This window comes from Eptesicus fuscus, chromosome 10 (genome assembly GCF_027574615.1).
Source record: "Eptesicus fuscus isolate TK198812 chromosome 10, DD_ASM_mEF_20220401, whole genome shotgun sequence".
Taxonomy (NCBI): domain Eukaryota; kingdom Metazoa; phylum Chordata; class Mammalia; order Chiroptera; family Vespertilionidae; genus Eptesicus; species Eptesicus fuscus.
This window is the reverse complement of record NC_072482.1, coordinates 94,202,997-94,216,887: the sequence shown is the minus strand read 5'-3', so window position 1 is coordinate 94,216,887 and position 13,891 is coordinate 94,202,997.

The following is a 13,891-nucleotide window of genomic DNA, read 5'->3' as shown; positions in this document are numbered from 1 at the left end:
ACGTTCACACCCGCCTCCCCCACCTCCGGAGCCCCCTCAAGTGAAAGGACAGTGGCCACTGCGCCAGAAGCCCACTCTGTGGTTTGACTTTTCCTGTCCTCCCACTCGCTGCAGGGCCGCCCCCTTGGAGCCAGGGCAGCGGAAATCACAGGCCCAGGTCTGGGCAGGAGCAGGAGCTAGAGGCCACCACGCTGCTCCCTTTTCTTCTGACGAAGGGGACCGCTCTCTCCTGCAATTTCTTTCCCTGTGGCAACACTGTTTCCCCGTCAGTACCCCATCTTTTTCAAAAACAGTTTTTTATTGATTTCAGAAAGGAAGGGAGAGGGAGAGAGAGATAGAAACATCAATAATGAGAGAGAACCATGGATCAGGTGCCTCCTGCACCCCCCACACTGGAGATTGAGCTCACAACCCGGGCATGTGCCCTGACTGTGAATCGAACCATGACCTCCTGGTTCATAGGTCGATGCTCAACCACTGAGCCACACCGGCCAGGCCACCCCATCTTTTAAGAAGCTATTGTCATTGTCCCATTTGAAGAGCTTCAAAAAGCGTTCTAATAACTGAAGACCTGGTAGAATTTTCTAAAATTAGTACAGGCCTTAAAACATCTCTGTTGCCCAGAGATTGCTGCCCAGTTGTCAGCATTGGAATCCTGTGTGTTTATCTTCCCCGGCTCGTCTGGGAATTGGTCCTCACGCAGCTCTCGCCTCCGGGAAGGGTGCGCCTGTGGAGGTCAATGGTAGTTCCACGGCCAGGCAGGATCTCATTGGACTCGAGCAGGAGGCATCAAGTACTTAACTCGGTCCCCAAAGCAAGAAACTGATACTGCAAATAAATAAATGAATCATTCACAGGGTGGACATGGAGGTGGCAGGGATGAATGAAAGTTTTTTTTATTTCCAGCAACTTCATCCTGTGCTGGGCATTATGCTCGTCCCAGGGTGTACACTGGGGGCTTTCAGTCTCATCGGAGAAACACGAGCAACCATTTATTTACTTGCCTTCTTTGGAACAGCCGTTCAACCCCAACAGATGCTTCAGTGAAGAGATTGCTGGGCATTTGGACCAGGAAAGGCAGTGCACTCATCCCCAGCTCATCTTGAGAGGCACGAGCACAGCAGTTTGGTCAAGGATCTGCGAAGTCTCGCAGTGAAGAATGTGTGTCAGGGTGGGCTAGCTTATGCTGTGAGAAACAACGCAAATTATCTCAGTGGCCGAGGACCTGCAGGTTTATTTCCTGCTCCTGCTGCATGCCCACTGCACGGCAGCTGCACTCAGCCGCAGCTCCTTCACCCCAGGACGCAGCTCAGGAAACAGGTTCGATCTTGAACGCGGCTGGTCATCATGATAAGGGAGAAGAGGTGAACATGGCTGGTCATCATGATAAGGGAGAAGAGGTGAACATGGCTGGTCATCATGATAAGGGAGAAGAGAAGAGATGAACGCGCGCATGGTGAGGCTCTTGCGGGTGAATGATGGTGATGTGTGTGTTATGGCAGCCTGGGAGCAAAGGGAATGCACTCTTCCCCAGCTCAGGTTCTTTGCATTTGCTGCTCCCTTTCTCTGGAATTCTCGCCTCAGCCAACCCCACTGATAGATACCACCATTCTCTCACCACGTTGCAGCTCGTCGCCTTTGCAGAGAGGTGTGCCATCTCATCTGACATGATTAGAGCGAATGGATGAGCAAATTGCAGGAAGAAGATGCACAGGCAGATGGAGAGCCTACATATGTAGAAGGTTGGATTTGGGGACTTTAGCACCCACTACTATGATCTGTTTTTTGTTTTGTTTTGTTTTGTTTTTTTACTTTTCAACAAGATATCTCCATGAAAAATTAAGAATTCAAATATCCATAGATTTTTTTAAGCACATGTGTAAAGTCTGGTACAATGTTTTTCAGTCTCCAGTAAGCTCCAATGAAGTAGAGACTTTGTTTATTCACTAACACCTAGTATAGTTTCTGACACATAGTAGCCACTCACCTACTGAACAGCAGAAAGGAGACCAGTCTTACAAAACACACGACAGCTTTCGCACCACCCGGTTCTGCTACTGCTCTCCTAGCTCTGCTTGCCAAGTCACAAAAGATCAAATGTCAAGGTTGTGAGGCTGGTGAGAGTTAGAACCAGGGGGCAGACACCCTGTTCCCTGTCATGTTACTTAATTTCTGTGCGTGTGACTGGGGGCAAAGCATTGCTCTGCATCAGTAATGTGAACATAGCTTTTTTTTCTTCAATGACTTTGAACCCTGGTTGTACTCAATGACAGAGTACTCCCAGATTAATTCAAATACTAAAGTTTTGTTTTGTCAGGTCTGAAATTTAGACACCATTTTATATATATATATATTCTCTGTTGAATTGCATTTATTCTTGTTTCCCCCCTGTACTAACTAGGTGTACCGGTTAATAATAGCAGATTTTATAGTCAAAGAAAACACGATAATTTCAAGAGAAATATCAGAAGTGCTTTATTCAAAGTAATGTCCATCGCTAGCTACACATTTCCCCCATCTTTCAGGTAATTTGTGGATACCGACCCAATAGAACTTTTCTTGTTTTGAGGCAAACCATTCAGAGACCCAATTTTCCACATCGTATGTTTTGAAGTGCTGCTCAGAAAGTGCGTGTGCCATCGATCGGAGCTAGTGGTAATCTGAAGGAGCAAGGTCTGGTGAATACAGCGGGTGGGTTAATACTTCCCAGGCAAGATCTTCTAATGTGTCTTCAACTGGTTTTGAAGTGTGTGATGGTGCGTCATCATGAAGCAAAATTACTTTGCTGTGTCTTTTGGAACATTCTAGTCATTTCACAATCAAAGCGTGGTTCAGATTGATTATTTGTTGTTGGTAGCGATCAGTATTAACAGTTTCTTTTAGAAGCTCATAATACACCATACCTTCCTGATACCACCAAACGCAGAGCATTGTCTTCTTTCCAAAGCGATTTGGCCTTGCAGTCGATGTTGATGGTTGACCTGGATCAACCCATGATTTTGTGCATTTGGGATTCTCAAATCCACTTTTTATCGCCAGTCACAGTTCGATGCAGAAAAGACTTTCTTTCGTGCCGTGCCGTTGAAACATTTTACTGATGACTTTTCGGTTTTCCATTTGTTCAGTTGATGTGTCACCCATTTTCCTTCCTTTAAAATCTTTCCCATTGCTTGTAAACGATTGGAAATAATTTGCTGAGCAACGTTTAATCTTTCTGCAAGTTGTTTTTGGTTTGACACGAATCTTCATCCAATAATGCTTGTAATTGTTGGTCTTTAAACTTTTTTGGTTGACCGGGACGTTCTTTGTCTTTCACATCGAAATCATCACTTTTAAAGCGTTTAAACCAGTGTTCACAATATCTTGAGATGGAGCATGTTCACCATAAGCTTCTTGAAGTATTCAGCAGCACTTTTCTTCAAAATAAAGTAATGAATTATAACTTCCCGCAAATGCTCTTTTTTTGGCACGAAATTCGACATTTTTAAGTGTAAAAATATCTATGATGTTAACACCTTCAGCAAATTTGACATATGAAGTTTTGAAGCTTGTCAATACAACAAAATAGCATACATATCAAATCACATATATATCAACATATGTGTAACTCCATCTATTGAAAAATCCACATTATTAACTGGTACACCTAGTAAAGAGGAGGGAAAAAGACAAAAGAGAAGCACACAGTGGATGTATAGTGCTGCTCTGTAATCAGCAACAAAAACCAAAGTTTCCTTGCATAAAAATGTGAGGCATTTCTGGAAAACATGATAAATGATAGTCCGTCAAAATATGCCTCACCAAAATTTGCCCTTACCCTGTTTGTTGTTTTAAATTATCCTCTCTCTCTCTCTCCCCCTTGCACAGCCACTGAAGCTTTTCTCTACTGGGTTGTTAACCTTTTGCACTCGGATGTCGAGTGTGACTCGACACGGTTAGCATCGAGATTAAAATTACTCTTTGAATGTATCAATAATTTGAAATATAAAAAAATCCAGTTTATATGAAAAGAAACTCCAGTTTTTCATTCTACTGCCGCGCTTTGTAAAATCTGGGGTATTTAAAAAATTAAATCCCGAGTAGAATAAAGGAATCAAGAAAAAAGCAAGCGAGTGCAAAGGGTTAACTCTCCAGCTCTTCTCCCCTTCCCAGAGGATGATGGGGGGGGGGGGCGGGGGGGCAGGGCTAAGAGGCTGGAAATGCTATGTTTCTATTCGTGGACTGGTCTTTCTGATGACCAGTCCCCATCCTGAAGCTTTCTTGGAGCCCACGAAGTCACCCTATTAGAGCAAAAGACAGCCCTATCACCCAGGAAAGGCCAAGGGATTTAGCAGCTGTGTCAGGAACCAGAGTCAAAGGCCAGATATTAGCATCAAAGATGCTCCTAAGTGCTCTTATCACTCAGGACATTGCAAGGATTTAGGAACTCTGTGCCAGGAACTGGGGCAGAGACAAAGACGTATATGTTTTGTGATTTCACAGGTAATCCCCTTTTTTCCTTTTGTGACATGAGGAGCCTCAACTGATCAGATGGCCGCCTCAGCTGCTGATTCAGTGGGGCCACTGCTGGGCCCCCTGGCGAAGCATTCCTCCCTTATAAGCCAAGATTTCCAAGAAGAGCTTAAATTTGGGGCAAAAGTTCTAGAAGTGTGATATTAGATATAATCATGAGATTCCTGACCCATGAATACTGGCTAAGGCAGAAACCGCAGTATTTGATGAAACCCAGTGAACTAGCAAGATCACATTACCTGGGGAGCCCAGTTGACTTTACCTACCTCCTCCTTCCCCCAGATACATAGGCAACTCCCACCCAGCTGTTTAGTCAACATCGCTAGTGAAAGCTTACAAATAATCTCCCTTTTCAGCGATGTCTCCCTAGCCTGAGGGAATGCAGCCTTGGCCTCTGCATTTCTAACCTCTTCCAAGACAGCACAGCTATGCCGCTGCCACCTTCTCTTAGCAGAGGGAGGACATCCCTGTTGCACAGTCCCTGACTCCTGGGGGCAAGAAAGGTGTCTCCCCAGAATAGCAATGCAGTGCTGTCCACGGGCATGTGAGAGTCCCTGGGATGTTCTGAGCTGTCTCTCAGCTGAGGACACATGGATTGAGTCAACTCCACGTGGTTTCATCACCTTCTAGGAGTGAGGCAAGGTGGCAGGCACTTCAGAGAGTGCAACGTCACCACCCCACACATCCTGGGGACCCTCTCCAGGGAAAGGCCCGTCCTGTGCCTTCCCCTACCTGCCCCAGGCCATCGAAGTTCCCCCATTTGACTTCATGCTTTAATGACCACACGTGAAGGGTAGCTACAGAGCAAGGAAACGGCTTGTTGTGTCATTTCTGGCACCCATGTCACTACTTTATAATCGTATGTCACAGCTTGTGTGTTCTTCGTTTTGTTTTTCCATAGCTTGTGTTTTCATCTTCTGTCTTGATGCAGATAAAAACAAAGCCTCCCACCCCCCATAAAAAGCCAAGAGCTGATTTGGGGGGATGAGCACCCCACACTGCCTCCCAGAAGAGAAACCATTGACCATTTCTTGATTTTCTTTGTACGTGAACAAAAAGCATGGCATCTTGCTGGGTTGAAGTAGCCTTTTGTCTTTCTGTCAGCTAAGTTTGTAGAAAAGGGAGAAATCATGGATTTGGCTTGTCCTTTGGAGAGCCACCTAGAGACAAACCAAAATAACACAAACAAACACAAAATAAGCCAGCCCCTGGAGAAGGTGGTTGGCAAAAACCCATCATGAAGGTCATAAAACACAGCGGCTGGTATGGTGGGGGCGTGGAGTGGAAGAAGGGAGAGCCACTGTTGAGTATCAAGAGCATATTTTTTAAATTTCAAATTGTAGAAGGATGTGGAGTTGAGTTTAAAAACACCCGGCATCTCTCATTGCTCTTGACAGGCCGCAGGCAGTGAGGGAGGGATGTGTTACTTGCAAAGGGTGCCCGCGCCAAGACACAGCTCTCTTGGGAACAAAAATGGGGGGGGGGGGCGGCGCAGGCTGAAGACAGCTGTTCTCACCAAGTCTGGGTCCTTGAGGCTCTCCAGTTCTCAGGAGGAAGACGTAGATAGCTGTTTAGCTCCAAAGAATAGTCTGATGGCTGCGAGTCTGACCTGAAGGAGAATGAATTTGCACAGTGATGAGAACCATAGAAAAATGCATGGTAACTTGTCCTTGGTACCTAACTTGGGGATGCCATTGGCCGTTTGTCCTCAATCTCCGCTGTCTTAATAACCTAAGGGGCCTAGGTAGCACAAATGTGAGAGAAAAACTAAATGCAGCCATAGTCCTTGTTTATTATTTTAAGCAAAAAAATGTTGTTGCAAATATGTATGTTTAGGACTGACAGGTCAGCCTGCCCTACAGATAGCTGGATTTTTTTCCAGATGTCCAATAGAATCCCTTCCGTTAATCTTTGGGGAAATGAGGGAATTGCTACGAAGATTTGCCACTGTCCTCTCTCCGCCCTCAACCTCTCCTCCACGCCAAGCAGAAGTCTTTCTGATGCCCTGGGTATCATCAAGGTTTGCCGTTATGTGTTGGAGCAGCCATGTACTTCTGGGGTGGCTGGGATGTTTTCAAAATATGCTGAAGCTACGTGATATTTATGGGTCCCTTGTTTTGCACTTGCTATTTATTCCACTCCTCTTCTCCAGCTAAGATCTACTAGTGAAGATAAAGTGATTCTTTCCTAAATCTGGGGATGAGGAGGCCACCCCCAGCCTGGCTCTCAGCATTTTACTTTGTGCCAAAGCCACAGTTGTTTTTCTGCCAACAATTCTCATGTTGAGTTGAAAGAACTGGGAGTCCAGAAGTCAAGAGCTATCTTGCTTCTAGGGTGAATATTTCTTGCATTTTCAGAATTTGTTTCCCTGCCTTATAATAATTATGACATGGTACATGGCGGTGGCCACTCAGTTCGAAAGGGGAACTTTCAAGGTTGCCCTTGTCAAGAAGACATGTTCAACACACTTTTATACTCAAGTTGTTTTTCTCTCTCTCCTTTTAATTGAATTTATTGGGGTGACATTAGTTAATAAAGCCATACAGGTTTCAGGTGAACAACTCCATGATACATCATTTGCATACTGCAACCTGCGCTCACTACCCAAAGTCAAGTATCTCCACCACCATTTATCCCCGCTTTGCCCTCTTCCACCTCCCCCACCCTTTTTCCTTCTGGCAGTCACCCTCCTGTTGGCTGTGTCTGTTTTTTGTGGGGTTTTTTGGTTGTTGTTTTTTTTTTTGCTTAATCCCTTCACCTTTTTCACCCAGCCCCCCAACTCCCCTCCCCTCTGACAGTTGTCAGTCTGTCCTCTGTATCTGTGAGTCTGTTTCTATTTTGTTAGTTTATTTTGTTCATTAGATTCCACATATAAGTGAAATCATAGGGTATTTGTCTTTCTCTGGCTGGCTTATTTCACTTAGCATAATGCTCTCCAGGCCCATGCAGCCACAAAAGTTAAGATTTCCTTCTTTTTATGGCTATTATTCCACTGTGTAAGTGTGCCACCGCTTCTTTATCCACTTGTCAACTAATGGGTATAGGGCTGCTTCCAAATCTCGGTTATTATAAATAACGCTGCAGTGAACATAGGGGTGCATATATTCTTTCGAATGGTGTTTTGGGGCTTGGGGATATATTCCCAGAAGTGGAATTGCTGGAGCATAAGGCAATTCCATTTTTAATTTCTGGAGGAATTCATCCTTCAAAGTGCCTAATAAGCTCCAATTCTTCCGTAACTTTTCATTAGTAAGTGCCTGCGATCCTCTTGTGCTTTTCTTTTGCTCTATCATATCATGCTTTTTGTTTACACCTACAACATAGCTAGGCGTCTCTTCATTAAGAGGTGGGGGCCAATGGCCTTTGGCTGACTTTTTTTTTTTTTTTTTACTTTTGATGCTTTCAAAGAAAAGTAATGGAGAGGACAATAATCACCCTCATTATTACGATTGCTTTCATTATCAAACACTTGGCCACTGGGTCAGTCATTGCATAAGATGGGGCTGGGTAGGGACGTTCCCTCCTCAGCCCTGTCGAGGAGAGGTGTCCCTGGTGCCAAATCTCAAGCACTGTCCGTTCACTGAACTGGGCACCTGGCGGGAATCTCGGGGCGGGTGAGCCCGTGGGGGATGGCTTCTTCCCCAGGCGCACACCTGCAGACCCTGCCGTGTTCGCCGGTGCTGCCCTTTCTCCCTGGCACTGTCTGGACTCTGCAGTGATGACTGCTCAGATGACAGCTGTGGGTGGAAAAGAAGCAGCGACCGAGCTTCTGAATGGGGTTCTCGGGAGTTTCACGAGGTGGCTGGCTTTCCTTGGAGCTTTTCTGCTGAACAGGGACTACACGGTTAGGGTTAGGGTTAGGGCTGCTTCCAAATGTTGGCTGTTGTAAATAACGCTGCGGTGAAATAGGGGTGCATGTATTCTTTCATGAGTGTTCCGGGGTTTTATCAGGTCTCCTAAGAGCTGCGGATTCAAACCGAAGGGGTCTCCCATGACAAAGGGGGAGAGCGGATGAGGACACAACCTCGTCACCAGCCGAGGAAACGCTGTCTTCTGCACGGTGGCCTCTAGCCTTGTGTCAGCGAGTTTCCGTGAGGGCATCCACGTTCAGTGGCGGGTTTACAGCACCAAGATCCCCGCCCCTTAATTACTCAGGACTGTCCTGTCCCCACAGTAGAATGTGAAGATGTCTCCCCTCGAGAATCAGAGGAGGGTCTGCACTGTTAGCCGAGGGCTACCTCTGAGTCTGTTGTTGCTTTTTCCTGCATTTCCTACCAATTAGTTACTTTTAAAGGAATAAAACGCAGATTGTGAGCAAAGATAAGAAAGGAGGAGACACTGTTGATTTTTGGTAGTTCACTACTGATTCTAGGACTCAGGCCTGAGTTTTCTTTCCCTATAAGGTGTTTGTTAGACAAATAGGAGCATTTCTGTTCCTTACAGCCCAGGTGTGAGCACTCAGCCCAGTGAGGAAGTCTGTCACTCAGGAAGATTGGCTGCCCTCTCCCCTCCTGCAGAAGAAGGTCAGAGCGACCAAGGCTTCTGCCCACCGAGTTGAAATGGGGTGCTACAGTCACGCCGCAAAAAGCCCGCTTACGGATCGCAGGCCTGTGTATGTCAAAACCCTGATGTCCATGTGCACAAGCATTATCCTAGTCAGTCCTCCTCTGCTGAGGAAATAGCTGTATCTGCTGCACAGAGTTGTGAGGCAGAATAAACAAGTTGCCGGCGCATGTAGTTGAGGATGGAGGAGTGAGGCAGCTTTGGTGAGATTCTGGGAGCTTAGCAGGTGCCTGACACAAATGGCACTTGCTACGTGTTTTTTCTTGAAGAGAACTCCAGGTCAGGGAAGATGGGCTTCCTGGCCTAGATGATTGATAAGGTTGGAATTGTCTCTCAAAGTTTCTGATCTCGGTCTCTTCAGAAACTTCCCAACAACTCCCAGCTTACTTCAAGCTGTTCTGGAGAACCACTTAATGGCAAAGCGTGGACACAGGTTTTGTTGTGTAGAGCACACACATGCACCTGCAGAGGAGGGGGCCAAAAAGGGGGTTCCCTCTGCGGCCATGAGGAGGTCCAGCGTGTACCTGAGAGGTTTGGGGTCACACATAAGAACCTAGGTGCTCACTGAGCTCACTGTACGGAACTAGGGCCTGCAGAGTGTGTAGCCGCAGATTCGGGCTTGGGAGGAAGCGGCCGGCATTGTGTCACCTTCCTTTGCTTGCTACACTATTCTTCAAAAACGGTTTACACTTTACCCTTGCAATAGATAACTGTGATCCTATAAACTTTATAGGATCAGCTCGCATACGCAAGGGAGGAGCTAAACCTAATGTTTATGGCAGAGAAGTCTCCCCTGGCAGAGAATTCTCAGAGCAATAGTAATAATGTCAGCCAGCAGGTACATAGGCTTAGCACGTGCCTAGCACTGTTCTCAACACTTGACCTACAAGCCATCCACTTCCCTTTTCTTGGAGACACCCCAGTGTCATGTGGAGTAAGAGGCTTTCAAACTGGGCATCTCACAGATTTCCTTTTTCCATTAACAGCTTCCTCTAAATCACAAAAATGGTTTCTCTTACTGATCTTTGAAGTCCCACCCATCCAATATCAGGTGACCAAGAGATGCCCCGGTGTCATGCTGGACCAGGCTGGGGCACCCAAGGATGGCCAGCCGTGCCCTTTGACCAGCTCCTTCCACGTGGTCACTAGGGCATCAGGAAAGCATGTAACTGCTCTTCTTGGTTCAGCCAGACGAATTCCATTGATAAAGTCAGTACAGGCCAACCAGCACATGCAACACTTCTTTTTATGGAGAGGAAATCCCAGGTACCGTGTTGTTATGAGAATTAAATGAGGTCATGCACGTAAACCTCCCAGCACAGAGCCTCCCACGTAACTGCTCAGCAAGAGTTGAGCTTTTACATGCGTTGCATGGACAGGATCCAGCACATGCAAAGGCTGGAGGGAGGGCTGGTAGTCTGAGAACTCAGTGTATTCCTCAGCTCTGGCCACCATAATAAAGTACACAGACTGGTCAGGGAGCGGGGGAGTTGAAACAGCAGAGCTTGGTTGGCTCACAGTTCTGGAGACTTGAAGTTCAAGATCAAGGTGTCAACAGGACTGCTTCCTGCGGAGGGCTGAGGAAGCCTGCTCCAGGCCGCTCTTTTTGGTTTGTAGGCAGCTGTCTTCCCTGTGTCTTCACATCATCTTCCCTCAAAGACACCAGTCCTAGCAGTCTAGGGCCCACCCTGATGACCTCACTGTAACTTGATTATCTGTGTAAATACTAGTATATTCTCTCCAAGAAAGGCCATAAATCTGAGGGGACAGGGAGGGGGAGGAATTCAACACATAAACAGGAGGTTGGCATCACTGACTGGCAGTGGGAGAGTTTAGGCCAGGGGAGGGGCAGCCAGAATGAACAGATAAGACAAAAGGATCCTAAAAAGCTAATTGGAGACCAAGTCCTGAAGGGCTTTAAGTGATGTTCACTGGACATTGTTATGCCCTTAGTACCGAGCTATGGAAATTCAAAGAAGAGGAAGTCGTGGCCCCTGGCCTCAGCCAGCTGTGCATCTGGTGAAGGCAGGGCTTGGGGAGATCATTTGGAAAATGGGCGAAGCTGCCAATGAGGACAGTGGGAAGCACGGGACGGAGCCCCTTGGTCAGGGCTGCCTGCAGTGCACTAGCGCGACGAGGGCACCCCAAAGTCCTGACGTGACAAAGGGGCGTCAGAACTGGGCTGGCTCCCTCCATGGAGGAGAAGAGCCACCTGGAGGCCAAGCCTTCTTCTGAGTTATTCCAGCCACTTTCAGAGCATGAACCTGTCTTTGCTCCAACTCCCCGTGCACGCCCTGCAGACACTGTCAGAGCACCAGCGCTGCAGAAGGCCTTGTGAGAGACCCGAGGGTAACACTGGATCTGCCAGGAGAAGGTGGACGTGGACGTGAGAAGTAAAACTCGGAGTCACATTTGATGGGACTCAAGAGGAAGTCAGGTGGGATGATGGAGAGCCCAGAGAAAGGTAGGGTAGTAGTTTCCTGAGGCTACAGTAGCCAATCACCACAGACCTGGTGGCTTAAAGCCACAGATGGATATTCTCTCACTGTTCCGGAGGTCCAGAGTGGGGTGTTGGCAGGGTCAGTGCCCTCGGAGGCTCTGAGCGAGAGTCTGCCAGGCCACTTCCTCACTTTCAGTGGTCCCGGGAGTTCCTGGTGCTGCTGGCTTGTCGATGCAGCAGCCTCTGCCTCCATCTCCACATGGCTTTCCCTCGTACCTCTGTGTCTCCTAGCTTTCATAAGGACACCCTTCTCATGAACACACCCTACCCTGGGATGATCTCATCTCAGAATCCTTAGTTAATTACATTTGCAAAGACTGTTTGCAAATAAGGTCACCCTCACAGGTACCAGTAGTTAGAATTTAGATATATGGGGTGGTGGGGTGGGGGTGGGGGGGACGGGTGGCAATTCAACCCAGTACAGGCAGTTAACCTCACGATGGAGAAGTAGGGGAGGACTTGGGGGTGGGGAGTAGGTGGTATCTGAGGGCCTTTCAGGCAGGACTAGACTGGATCATGGGAGAGGAGTGGGAAGGGCATTCCAGCAGAGGGACGAGGCACAAAAGCCACGCACATACAGACGGGCCAGCCATGGCATCGGAGGGGTGGGCTGCACTTTGCATCTGAGGGTCCTTCCTTGCTGTTCCATAAGTTACCCCATCATGACCCCGTCACCACCAAGACCCAATTCTGATTCAGCCGTGAGACAGAAATGTTGGAGGAGGAACGCCCTCTCCCCCATTCCTGCGGAGCTGTTCCAGCTCGGCCTTTCCCTGAGTGGCTTTGCTCCAGGCCCTCACAGACATTGTGCTCAGTAAAAATATCCAAGAAACGGCGTGACCCAGGAGTAGGCATCTGCCTGCACCTCCGCTCCACGTGTACCTGAGAGCATAGGGATTGTCCACGTTTAGAGCGCAAACCCTGGTGTCTTCAGGAGGAGCCTGCAGCTGCGCCAGGAGGTTCTGAGGGAGACGGGGTACTAACTCCCACCTCCCAGGTTAGGGGTAAGGAGCTTGTCTGATAAAGTCTGTAAATGCTTAAGAGAGCTCAGCCTATAGGAAAAGCCCATCAGTGGAAGAGAAGCAAAACCCGGAAGAGTTTGGGAGACTCTTGGGCTCTCCTTTGTGATTGAGCCTCTTCTCTGGAGGCGTAAGAACACCGGCCCAGTAGAAGACACATGACATGTGAGGCTGGGAAGACACGTGTGACCTCATCAGGAAAGGGCTTGCATGGCGGCCTGAGGGATTTCTGCTTTATCGCAGGGCTGATGTGAAGCTGTGGGTGAGGTCAGTGTTTTGTGCCTCATTAAAGTACAGCAAAGGAGTAACAATTACTTGACGCATTCAGGCTGGGTCAGTAACTGATAGGTCCCCTGACACTGTTCCCACTCCTTTCACAGTTGATCAGGACCATGCAGACCATAGTATCATCTAAGGGAGACGGTCAGGACCATGCAGAACATAGTATCATCTAATGAGAGATGCTCAGGACCATGCAGAACATAGTATCATGTAAGGGAGACGGTCAGGACCATGCAGAACGTAGTATCATGTAAGGGAGACGGTCAGGACCATGCAGAACATAGTATCATGTAATGAGAGATGCTCAGGACCATGCGGAACGTAGTATCATCTAAGGGAGACGGTCAGGACCATGCAGAACGTAGTATCATCTAAGGGAGACGGTCAGGACCATCCGGAACGTAGTATCATCTAAGGGAGACGGTCAGGACCATGCGGAACGTAGTATCATCTAAGGGAGACGGTCAGGACCATCCAGAACATAGTATCATCTAAGGGAGACGGTCAGGACCATCCGGAACGTAGTATCATCTAAGGGAGACGGTCAGGACCATCTGGAACGTAGTATCATCTAAGGGAGACGGTCAGGACCATGCAGAACATAGTATCATCTAAGGGAGACGGTCAGGACCATGCAGAACATAGTATCATCTAAGGGAGACGGTCAGGACCATGCAGAACATAGTATCATCTAAGGGAGACGGTCAGGACCATGCAGAACATAGTATCATCTAAGGGAGACGGTCAGGACCATGCGGAACGTAGTATCATCTAAGGGAGACGGTCAGGACCATGCGGAACGTAGTATCATCTAAGGGAGACGGTCAGGACCATGCGGAACGTAGTATCATCCAAGGGAGACGGTCAGGACCATGCGGAACGTAGTATCATCCAAGGGAGACGGTCAGGACCATGCAGAACATAGTATCATCTAAGGGAGACGGTCAGGACCATGCAGAACATAGTATCATCTAAGGGAGACGGTCAGGACCATGCAGAACATAGTATCATCTAA